Source organism: Spinacia oleracea, chromosome 5, assembly GCF_020520425.1.
Source record: "Spinacia oleracea cultivar Varoflay chromosome 5, BTI_SOV_V1, whole genome shotgun sequence".
Taxonomy (NCBI): Eukaryota; Viridiplantae; Streptophyta; class Magnoliopsida; order Caryophyllales; family Amaranthaceae; genus Spinacia; species Spinacia oleracea.
In genome coordinates, this window is record NC_079491.1 from 39,107,356 (window position 1) to 39,119,415 (window position 12,060).

The 12,060-nt window shown below is 41.1% G+C and overlaps 1 non-coding gene across 1 annotated transcript; it reads right to left on the reverse strand.

Annotated features, from left to right (window-relative positions):
• Nucleotides 1-11,534: 11,534 nt before the first annotated feature.
• On the reverse strand, nucleotides 11,535-11,641 carry LOC130462182 (small nucleolar RNA R71). Its single transcript, XR_008922313.1, has one exon. It is a non-coding gene; the product is annotated as a small nucleolar RNA R71 (small nucleolar RNA).
• Nucleotides 11,642-12,060: the final 419 nt, after the last annotated feature.

Consider the following 12,060-nt stretch of genomic DNA (forward strand, 5'->3'; position numbering starts at 1 on the left):
GCAAGTTCAAGAAATCTGGAAAGAAGAGGAATGCTAAGAAAGGTGGCAACAAGGCCAGCCCAACTAAGCAAACTGGCGCCAAATCTGTAAAGAGGAAGGTCAGTCAACCCACTTCTGAATCCGAATGCTTCTACTGCAAGAAGAAGGGGCATTGGAAGAGAGATTGCTTGAAGCTAAAGGAAGATCAGAAGAACGGAACAGTCGTTCCATCTTCAGGTATTTTCGTTATAGACTGTATACTTGCTAATTCAACTTCTTGGGTATTAGATACAGGTTGTGGCTCACACTTATGTTCCAATCCACAGGGACTAAGAAGAAGTAGAAAGTTAAGCAAGGGTGAAGTCGACCTACGAGTGGGAAATGGAGCACGGATTGCTGCATTAGCTGTAGGAACTTATTATTTGTCGTTGCCCTCCGGGCTAGTTTTGGAACTGGAAGAATGTTTCCATGTTCCAAGTCTTACTAAAAACATCATTTCAGTTTCTTGCTTAGATGCTAAGGGATTTTCCTTTTTAATAAAAGACAATAGTTGTTCGTTTTATTTTAAAGAGATGTTTTATGGATCTGCTAGATTAGTCAATGGACTTTATTTATTAGATCACGACAAACAAGTATATAACATAAATACCAAAAAGGCCAAAAAGGATGATTCAGATCTCACCTATCTGTGGCATTGTCGATTAGGCCATATAAACTTGAAACGCTTAGAAAGACTTCAAAAGGAAGGAATTCTAGAACCATTTGACTTAGAGGATTATGGTAAATGCGAATCATGTTTACTTGGCAAAATGACAAAGCAACCTTCTCTAAAGTTGGAGAAAGAGCAAATGAACTATTGGGTTTAATCCATACAGATGTATGTGGACCAATGAGTACAAATTCTAGAGGTGGTTTCAGCTACTTTATCACTTTCACTGATGACTTCAGTAGATATGGTTATGTCTACCTAATGAAGCATAAGTCTGAATCCTTTGACAAATTCAAGGAATTTCAGAGTGAAGTAGAGAATCAATTAGGCAAGAAGATTAAGGCACTGCGGTCTGATAGAGGCGGTGAATATCTGAGCTATGAATTTGATGACCATCTGAAAGAATGTGGAATTCTATCAGAATTGACTCCTCCTGGAACACCACAATGGAACGGTGTGTCGGAACGGAGGAACAGAACCTTGCTAGACATGGTCAGGTCAATGATGGGTCAGGCCAAACTTCCATTAGAATTTTGGGGACATGCACTAAATACAGCTGCACTCACTATAAATAGAGCTACGTCTAAAGCTGTCGAAAAGACTCCATATGAATTATGGTTTGGAAAGCCTCCAAATGTGTCTTTTCTTAAGATTTGGGGATGTGAAGTATACGTCAAACGATTAATTTCAGACAAACTTCATCCAAAATCTGACAAATGTATCCTTGTGGGCTATCCAAAGGAAACAAAGGGGTATTACTTCTACAATACATCTGAGAACAAGGTATTTGTTGCTCGAGATGGTGTCTTTTTGGAGAAAGATCACATTTCCAAAATGACAAGTGGGAGAAAAGTAGACCTCGAAGAAATTCGAGTCGAACAACAAACTCTAGAAAATGCTCAAGATGACATTCAGGATGAAACTCAGAGATCTTTAGAAGAATCTGGTGAGAATCATGGTCAATCTAGAAATGTTACCCCGCGTAGGTCGCAAAGATATAGATCTCAACCGGAAAGGTACTTAGGTATTTTGACGAACGAGAGCTATGACGTTCTATTACTTGAAAGTGATGAACCTGCGACTTACAAACAAGCTATGACGAGCCCTAGCTCCAAGCAATGGCAAGAAGCCATGCAATCTGAATTAGACTCCATGTCTGAAAACCAAGTATGGGATTTGGTCGATTTGCCAGATGGCTACCAAGCCATTGGAAGCAAATGGGTTTTCAAACTGAAAAAGGACAAGGATGGGAAACTTGAAGTTTTCAAAGCTAGATTGGTTGCAAAAGGTTACAGGCAAGTCCACGGTGTGGATTACGATGAAACCTTTTCACCAGTTGCAATGCTAAAGTCTATTCGGATAATGTTAGCAATCGCTGCATATTACGATTACGAAATATGGCAGATGGATGTCAAAACTGCTTTCTTAAACGGCGTTTTAACAGAAACTGTGTTTATGACACAGCCTGAAGGTTTTGAGGATCCAAAGAATGCTAAAAAGGTATGCAAGCTAAAGAAGTCAATCTACGGATTGAAGCAGGCATCCAGGAGCTGGAATATACATTTTGATGAAGCAGTAAGTGACTTTGGTTTCATCAAGAACGCAGACGAATCTTGTGTATACAAGAAGGTCAGTGGGAGCAAAATTGCTTTCCTAGTATTATATGTCGACGACATATTACTTATCGGAAATGACATTCCTATGTTGAACTCTGTCAAGATTTGGCTTGGGAAATGTTTTTCGATGAAAGATCTAGGAGAAGCATAGTACATATTGGGCATCAAGATTTACAAAGATAGATCTAAAAAGATGATTGGACTTAGTCAAAGCACTTATATGAATAAGGTGTTTGATAGGTTCAAGATGGCGGACTCCAAGCGAGGCTACCTACCCATGTCTCATGGAATAACTCTAAGCAAGACCCAGTGCCCAAAAACACTTGATGAGCGTAGACGAATGAATGGGATTCCATATGCATCATTGATTGGTTCAATAATGTATGCTATGATATGTACACGCCCGGATGTTGCGTACGTACTCAGTGCTACGAGCAGATACCAGTCAGACCCAGGAGAGGCGCATTGGACTGCTGCCAAGAATATTCTGAAGTACCTAAAAAGGCACAAAGATGACTTCCTGGTCTATGGTGGAGATGATGAATTAATTGTTAAAGGCTATACGGACGCAAGTTTCCAAACCGACAAAGATGATTTCAGATCACAGTCTGGGTTTGTCTTCTGCCTCAACGGGGGTGCAGTAAGCTGGAAAAGTGCTAAGCAAAGCACCATTGCGGATTCTACAACTGAAGCGGAGTACATTGCTGCACATGAAGCAGCAAAGGAAGCTATATGGCTAAGGAAGTTCATAGGTGAACTTGGTGTAGTCCCCTCCATTAAAGAACCAATAGCCCTGTATTGTGATAATAACGGAGCTATTGCACAGGCAAAGGAGCCTAGACACCACCAGAGAGTCAAGCATGTACTTCGTAGATTTCACCTTCTACGAGAGTTCGTTGAAAGAAAAGAAGTCGAGATAAACAAGATTGGAACTGATGACAACATATCAGATCCATTGACTAAACCTCTGCCGCAGGCGAAGCACAACTCGCACACTGCAGCTATGGGAATCAAGCATATTGGAGAATGGCTTTGATATCCCTGTTTAATGTTTTAAAGTTTTAGAGTTTAAATCTTTGTAAAACATTATTGGTTAATCATTCACAATAAATGAAAAGAATTCATTTTTTCCATTTAATTTGTGGTTTATTAAATGATGAGTCCCTTCAATTTGACGATGTATTCAAGATAGACTGTCAGGACCAGTCCTGTGACTAAGAAATGTCTATCAAGTGAACTTGAATGTCAAAGGGAGAAAATGGTCCCTAGTCGGAGTTTTCTATAAAATTGGACGCATAGAAAACGTTAGACGATTAGAATGCAAGATGACTAGTAGTTCTGTTTCTTGAACTATGTGGACATGGCAATGTCATAATCATTTGCATAGATACTTACTTTGGGAAGACTAGTATCGGACAAGACCTATGAAACTTTACTGTAAGAGATGAAAATCTGTCATAAGTAAATTTCATTAAAATTATTAGACACTAAATCCTCAATACCTGAGTTATTTGAGATTACTTGTTTGAGAACTGGTTGCTTTGACGTTGACCAACCGTCGCACCGTAAAAGGAGGCTATAAAGGCAACGCTCAGGTAATCACCTATCAAACGAAGTCTAATCTCAAGATCGCAAGATTGGGATTGTCCTCCCATAAATCGGGATGAGATGCTTAAAAGTTGTACAAGGCCACTCGGAGAGCTAGAAACTGTGAAATGCATGGCCGTGCTCGGATGAATCATAGGCTATGATTATCTGTTTATTTGATCAGTTGAACTCTGAAACCGAGGAACACCTCTGGACATAATAAGGATGACAACTCTTACCTTATGTTCAAGAGCAAGCATCGAGCGACAAAGGAATTAGGAAATGCACACTTGTCCCTAAGGACAAGTGGGAGACTGAAGGAAATAATGCCCTTGGTCCAAGTATGCATTCAATGTTAAGTCTAATAAATGCGGTTCAGTATTAATTAACAAGTTAATAATTCAGTGAGATCAAGTGAGCTGAATGCCTGACTAGAGGCCGCTTCAGTTCAAGTGGAATTAATTATATTAATCCACAACTTACTCTTGACTGAACCCGTAGGGTCACACAAATAGTACGTAAACGGGTCAAGTATTTAATGGCATTAAATACTCCATCTATGGATATTCGGAATCGAAGGATCTTGGTTTCAGTGGGAGCTGAGATCGTCACAGGCAAGAAATGAATACTCCGGAAACGATGATATTGCCGGAAACGGAAATATGGATCGTATCGAAATATAAATATTATCCAAGTCGTAGATGTTGCCGGAAACGGAAACATGGTACGTATCGGAAAATATTATCGGAAATGGAAATCTTGCCGGAATCGGAAATATTGCCGGAAACGGAAATATTGTCAGAATCGGAAATATTATCGGAATCGGAAAATAATTCCGGAAACGAAAATATTAAATATTTGTTCGAAACGGAAATTGATTCCGGAATCGGAAATATTAAATATTGTTCGTATCGGAAATGAATTCCGGAACCGGGAATTTAATCGGAAGCGTATCGTACGAATAAACATCGGACGAGCTTGCTAGACGCAAGGCCTAGCACGAAGCTAGGCCCAACGCCTAGCAAAGCCCGCGCGCGACCAAAGCAAGCAAAGCCCAAACGCGAGAGCAAGGCCAGCAGGCGCGCGCCCCTCGTGGGCTGCGAGCACTTGCTGGGCCTGGGCTCAGCGCGCGCGCGCGCATGGCGCCCCTCGTGGGCTGCTGCACCTGCGTGTGTGTTTGTGCTTGCGTACGAAACCTTGATCGGTTAGGATTCGTATAAGATTGATTTCCTAAGTCTACTAGATAAATTAAGTGATTGAATTTTAGATTAATTCAGATTCACTAAATCGTTTCCTAGTAGGATTCTAATATCCGATACCCATGCCCTATAAATAGGTGATCAATGCTCACAATTTATATCGAGTATTTCAAGTATTCAAAGTGATTTTTGAGAGCAAAAATTCAGTCATACAATTGCCTATATGTGCCGAAAATTCTAAGTACCTTAACGGCGATCCTAGTTGGTCAAGCTTAAGGCGGATCCGGACGTGCTGTGGACTATCTACGGAGGGACGACACTTGGAGTCCTAAAGACTAGTTCTTGTTCGGTTCGGGCGCAGCTAGGGAAGGCACGCAACAAAGTGTATGCATCTAAACTATGCTAAATGATTATGTGTAAATAATATGCTTTCCTGGCTTTATGGTTTTTTCGCATGATTTATGAATTGTCATATGTATCATAACCTAACAATTATCATATAGGAGTACTAATGTTCAGAACCCCCACCAGATTCAACACCCTCCACCACCACAACAACCTTACCAACCACCACCACAACAGCCCTACCAACCGCGAAGTAACTACAACCCGCAGCCTAGTGGACCACCTGGCTTTCCTCCACAGCCTCAACCCACACAGCCTGATCCCATGCTTGTTGAGATGCGGAATATGATGTTAGAATTGCAGAAGTCTCTGAGCGAAAAGGATGCCAAAATCGATGCCCTCACTGCTCATAACAAGATCATGGATAAACAGTTGGCACAAATGGCTACTACTCTCGCAGAGAGACCCAAGGGTCAACTCCCTTCACAACCTGTGACCAGAGAGTCTGTAAATGCTGTCACTTTGCGAAGTGGATATGAGTATGATGGGCCACCTATGAATATAGAGGAAGGGGTTGAAGTATCTGTAAGTGGTGTTGTGCCAAGAGAAAGTGAGAATGTGGTCAAAGAGAAGGAAGCTGACACAAGGGTTGATAAGAAATTTGAGATACAAGTTCCACCTATCAAACTTCCCTTCCCTCATCGTCAGCTAAAGAACAAGCTAGACAAGCAGTTTGGTAAGTTCTTAGAAGTGGTAAAGAATCTGCAGGTAACGGTCCCTTTCACCGAATTAATTACTCAAGTACCTGCATATGCTAAATACATGAAAGACATCTTGACTAGGAAGAGAGCATTTAGTGAGGTGGAGACTGTTGCATTTACTGAAGAGTGCAGTGCCTTACTACAAAATAAGTCTCCACCCAAGTTGAAGGACCCCAGGAGTTTCTCTATCCCGTGTAATATTGGCAACCTTTTTATTGACAAAGCCTTATGTGATTTAGGTGCCAGTGTTAGTGTCATGCCCTTGTGTGTCTGTACTAAATTGAACATGGGTGATATAAAAGTTACCAACATAACTCTGCAAATGGCCGATCGATCTGTAAAATACCCCCTAGGTGTTCTAGAAGATGTGCCTGTTAGAGTAGGTAAATTTTTTATCCCTGTTGATTTTGTTGTGTTGGACATGGAAGAGGACAGGCAGATCCCTATTATTTTAGGTCGACCTTTCCTACACACTGCGGGGGCAATCATAGATGTCAAGAATGGCAAGCTGACCTTAAATGTGGGGGATGACAAGGTTACTTTCAATTTAACCCATGTTGTTAAGAGCCCTATGGTAAAGGAGTCATGTTTTGGAGTCAATGTTTCTAATGATTATTTTAATACTAAATTGACTCATACTAACTCCCACAATCCTTCGGAAAAAGAGCGTGTTTCAAATTGTTTTGCAGGTGGAGGTAATCGGAGTATGAACTCTTCGGCATGGGTTCGAAGGGAAGCACGATTTGATGATGTTGAGACCCGAAAGGCCGAAAGTTTGGTGAACGGTGGGCATCGCATTCATGATCGGGGTCGTGGTCTGTCATCCCCCGCGCCACATAGCTCATCCAAGGCAATTGATTTGACACCAGATGGCATCATCTTTGGTGCCCCCATTCGATGAGTTGTCGTGGCTCTCATCCCCTTCCTTTCGTTGTCTGTGCATAAACTGAGATTGTGTAATGGGGACATTACACCAATCTAATAGGGGATGAGTACTTATATATACCTTTTTTTGCTTTCTGTAGTGTACTTTATGCTTTCGTTTTGTGTGTTTTAGTATAATTTTTGATCAAGTGTGTGATTCAGTGTAGTCCTTGGTATTGGAGAGGCGAGATGAGTTTATTTTACGGTTTTGGTGTTTAATGTTATGCTGGTCTAAGGCCTCAAGCTCGAAAAAGTTGAATCGAAGCCAAACGGAGCAGCTTGCATTTCGCCAGACCCGGATCGGGCGAAGAGCGCCCGATCGGGTGCGTGTCGATACAAAGAAAAATTTGGGAAAACGCCCGACCGGGCGAAAGTGGCCCGATCGACACAAAAGGCGAGTGAAATGCCCGATCGGGCGAAATTCCGCCCGATCGGGAGGTTGATGATGACGTCGTAGAAAGGTCAAGGAAGGATTCTGGGCTGAGAAAAGTCAATAAAACAAGGCATTGCATTTCGCCCGATCCGGATCGGGCGAGGTGCGCCCGATCGGGCGCGCACAGATTCAACGAAAAGGTTCAAAATTCGCCCGATCGGGCGATCTGCTGCCCGATCGGGCGATCTGCTGCTCGATCGGGCGATCTGCTGCCCGATCGGGCGATTTGCGAATCAGCGACAAATAAGCCACGGGTTGCTCACTTTCCTCATGATACCCCTTGAGCCAATGAGGACATTGTCTGATTTAGCTTGGGGGGTGTTTCACTCACTTGTACATATTAGGTATGTTTTTCCTTTTATTTTTACTTATTTTTGTGTGTTTATTTTGGTGTGTTTAATGTTTTCTAGAGTAGTTTATTGCTTTGAAAAAAAAAATACAAAAATACGTTCCGATGAATACAATATCATGCTTCCCTGTGCCCCTTGAACGAAAATTGTTTTGATTCTTGGTATTTGATGACGGGCAATGTAGATGTGTTAGCCATGATTTGATATTCGATTGCTTTGATGCCTTAACATGAGTCAACTCCGACTAACTATTTGTGGACTTGGTGCTTGACTAGTTGATTTGGTTAGGATGTGTGATAGCTTCCTGGTGTGTCATTGATTTTGAGTATTGATTTGCAACTATTAGTAGTGTTTTATGACTCATATACATGCACATTGTGGAGGACGAAGGCATTTTTCTATTTAGGTAGCCTTCAGATGAAATTAGATACATTTGTCCCCTCCTTTTCTACCCATGTTGTTGCTTGTGCCCTTTTATTTGGTGACTAGCCATATTACAAGCCCATGAAAAACCCCATTGGTTACTAGTCCCAAGCCTAGCTTGGGGGAGCTAATAGTAGTGAGGTGAGGGAGTTGTAGTGTGCTACATTTTGAGCACAAAGTGGGTATTGAAAATGGAGTTCGTCTTATCATGTTTGTTGTTGAAAATGAGTTGAAAATGAAAAGAGATGAAAGAACAAAACAAATGTGAAGGTTGCTAAAAAAGAAAAAAAAAAGAGAGATTGAAAAAGAAAAGAAAGAGAAAAATCTATTACTCTCATAAAAAGTTCAAAGTGTTGTTTCAATCAAGTTCTGCAAATTCATATCCTTATGAGTGATTGGTTACAATTGTGAAAAAAGGCAAGAAAGTATGGTGTTGGCTATTTGTTGTTTTTCATGTGTTGAGTGGGAGATTATGGTCATTATGTTGATTGATCACGGTTGTTTTTAGGATTTATGCTCCCCAAAGCCAAGGCTTCAAAGCTCACATTATACCCAAATTTACCGCACCCTTACCTAAGCCTAACATTACAAGCTTTGAAGACCTTGCGACCTTTGTGCATAGAGTCGTACTTATGTGAAAATAGTTGTTTATCAATGCAAGTTATGACATGACACATTTCAAGTCGACTACTAGGTTGAGTGTATGTTTTTCTAAACACACGAGTGTTGTGAGTTTGGGAGGGCATTGTTCACTTATATGTTGGGAGGAGAGCGAACGGGTACATCTTTTACCCGCCACATAAATGAGTGTTGAGTGTGTGAGCACTAGTCTTGAATTCCATTGTGCACTTGTGGTTCGCTTTGCGTGACGATTGTTAGGGAGGATTTGTGGTTGGGTAGATTTGATTGGTTGACATTGATGCATGCTCGTTAGATTTTGCCTTGAATTATGTTTTTCATTTTGAAATATGGTGGGGGTGAAGTTGGTCTTGTATTTATCGATGATTTTCTTGCTTAGGGACAAGCAATGATCTAGCTTGGGGGAGTTTGATATGTGTGTTTTATATAGAGTTTTTACCCCCGTCCCTTAGTACTTTTTGATCTCAAATGAGCTCTTCGGAGCGATTTTTAGTACTAATGTGCTCCTTGTAGTGTGTTTGTAGTTTCAGGTTCATCATTGTAGGAATTAGCATATTTTTGTGCATTTCCTACTCATTTGAATCAATACAAGAGATTATGTACTTTCGAGAGCACAAACATTAAGTTTGAAGAGTTTTGAAGCAAAGCGAATAACGAAAGAAGTACAAAAATGACTATATTCCACTATTTTGAGAATCACTCAAGTTCTACAACTTCAAATGATGTAATTCCAATTGGGTTGGATTCTAGACTTCACTAGCTTTCCAACAAGTGGTCACTCGCCTAATTCCGACGAATAACGAAGGAGATATGACATTTTGAAGATAGAGGATCGTGGAGTTCCAACACGCGCCAGATCGGGCGGGCTTCGCCCGATCCGGATCGGGCGGTCATTCTGGGCGCTGTTCTGGGCATTTTGCAACCGCCCGATCGGGCGGAATTTCGCCCGATCGGGCCGACTATGGAGCACATCGCCCGATCGGGCGACGCCAACCTCCAGCGTATTTCGCGAATTTTTATTTCCGATTTTGGGCTCTATTTTGGGCAAACTATAAATACTAGCCCCTTATATTTTTAGTGACATCTATTATTCTAGTTTTCAATACTTAGTTTATTTCTAGTTTTCTCTCCAATTATTCAAATACTTAGTTTTTAATTTCAAGTAAAGATCCAAGCTTTATTATTTTATTTGTTCTTCAATTCGGTATTATTTCCTACCTTAATTTATTTTGTTGCTTTAATCATGTTTTCCATTATGCTAATTGCTTTGTTATTTATTATCATGAGTGAGTAGTTTAATTTCTAGGGTTTAGGGGATCCATGAATGCATGATTGGGATTATATGTGGACTTGATTATTGATTAATTGATTATAATTTCTATAGCTTATTATTATTGCTCGTCAATTCTGTTCGGCCGGGCTATTTTGATTTGAGTTTGATTAACCTTAGATTATGCGCCGAGAGGTATAAATCTGATGTTTTTGGTCTGTGGCTATTAGATAGGAATTATTTCTAGTACGTAGCGATAGCCAGCTAGTTGTTCTATCCTAAGGAATTCATAAGATTCGAGAGATGCATGTTTTCCTAGTTATGATTGTTAATTGGTTGTTGTTGTCCGTTGTCCAATCCCGGTCTGCAGTGAACCGTTGCCCTAGATTCTTTTAATATTGTTATTTTCCGATTTGATTACTTGTTTTAGTTTAATATACAAACCAATCCAACTCTTGTTACCAGTAGTCTAGATTAATAATTTAATAGTAGAAAGAACGCCTGTTTCCCTGTGGATACGATCCCTGCTTCCCTTGCTATATTTTTAGTTGGTGAACGTTAGGTTTATTTTTGATTAGGTGATACGACTTTAGCCTGTCAAATTTTGGCGCCGTTGGCGGGGACACGGTTTTATTTTCTGTTATTAATTGTTTTTCTAGATTATTGTTTGTTACTTCTCAAGGGACTCCCGTTCCTTGAGACCGGATCTCACGACTGTTTTCTAGTTTTTGCTTGTTTATGCCCAGGACTGTCCATACCAGCGATCTGACTTCGTTCGATCCTGAACCTGAACGGACCTTTCGTAGACGACGTAGATTCGTTAAACAGTTGAGAGACTATTCTGACTCTGAATCCGACTATCTGATTAGCAATCTATTCCATACAGATTCAGAGATGGGTGACCAAGCACCACCACCGCCACCCCCACTTGTGCCAAGGCTTACAGACTACTCTAAACCAAGTCTGTCTATGCTCCCCAAGGCAATCATGCCTTCCATTGCGGTCGAGAATTTCAAGATCGAACCCCAGCTGATAAACATGATCGAGAGACACCAATTCGGTGGGGAAAAGGGTGAAGATCCTAATCTCCATATTTAGTCTTTCATTCAGTATTGTGCCACCATTAAGAAGAAGAATTTAACACCGGAGCAGACTATGGAGATACTCTTTCCATTTTCATTGATTGGGAAGGCAAAGCTATGGATTAATAGTCTCAACCGCACAACTATGAAAATCACCGATTGGAATTCTTTGGCCCTTGCATTCTATGTTAAATATTTCCCACCTGAGAAGACAGCTCGTCTAAGGGGACAGATATTAGGTATCTCTCAACAAGCAGATGAGAGTTTGTTCGAGGTTTGGGAAAGATTCAAGGACTTGCAAAGAGAGTGCCCACACCATGGTTTGGAGGACTGGTTCCTGGTTCAGCAGTTCTATAATGGTCTGGGTAATGAGTCTAGGTGTCTTTTGGATTCAGCTGCCAGTGGGAGATTTATGCAACTGGAGGTGCCTAGAGCTTTAGAGGTGATTGAGGAGATAGCCATCAATAGTGCCCAATATGGGAATCCTAGAGGTTTTGCCGATCGTGGTGTTAAGCATGAGATGAACTCTATTGAACAGCTTACTGCTCGGCTAACTGCCCTACATCACAAGCTGGATAATATGCAAAATGCATCTTCCCAAGCCACCCAACAAGCTAGTGTCGCCGCAATGAGTGCTCAGTTGGCCAATGTCTGTAATAGTTGTGGGATGCAAGGTCATTATGCACCGGAATGTAGGAGCTCTATTGAACAATGCAATGCATTCCAGGCCTACAAGCAGAACA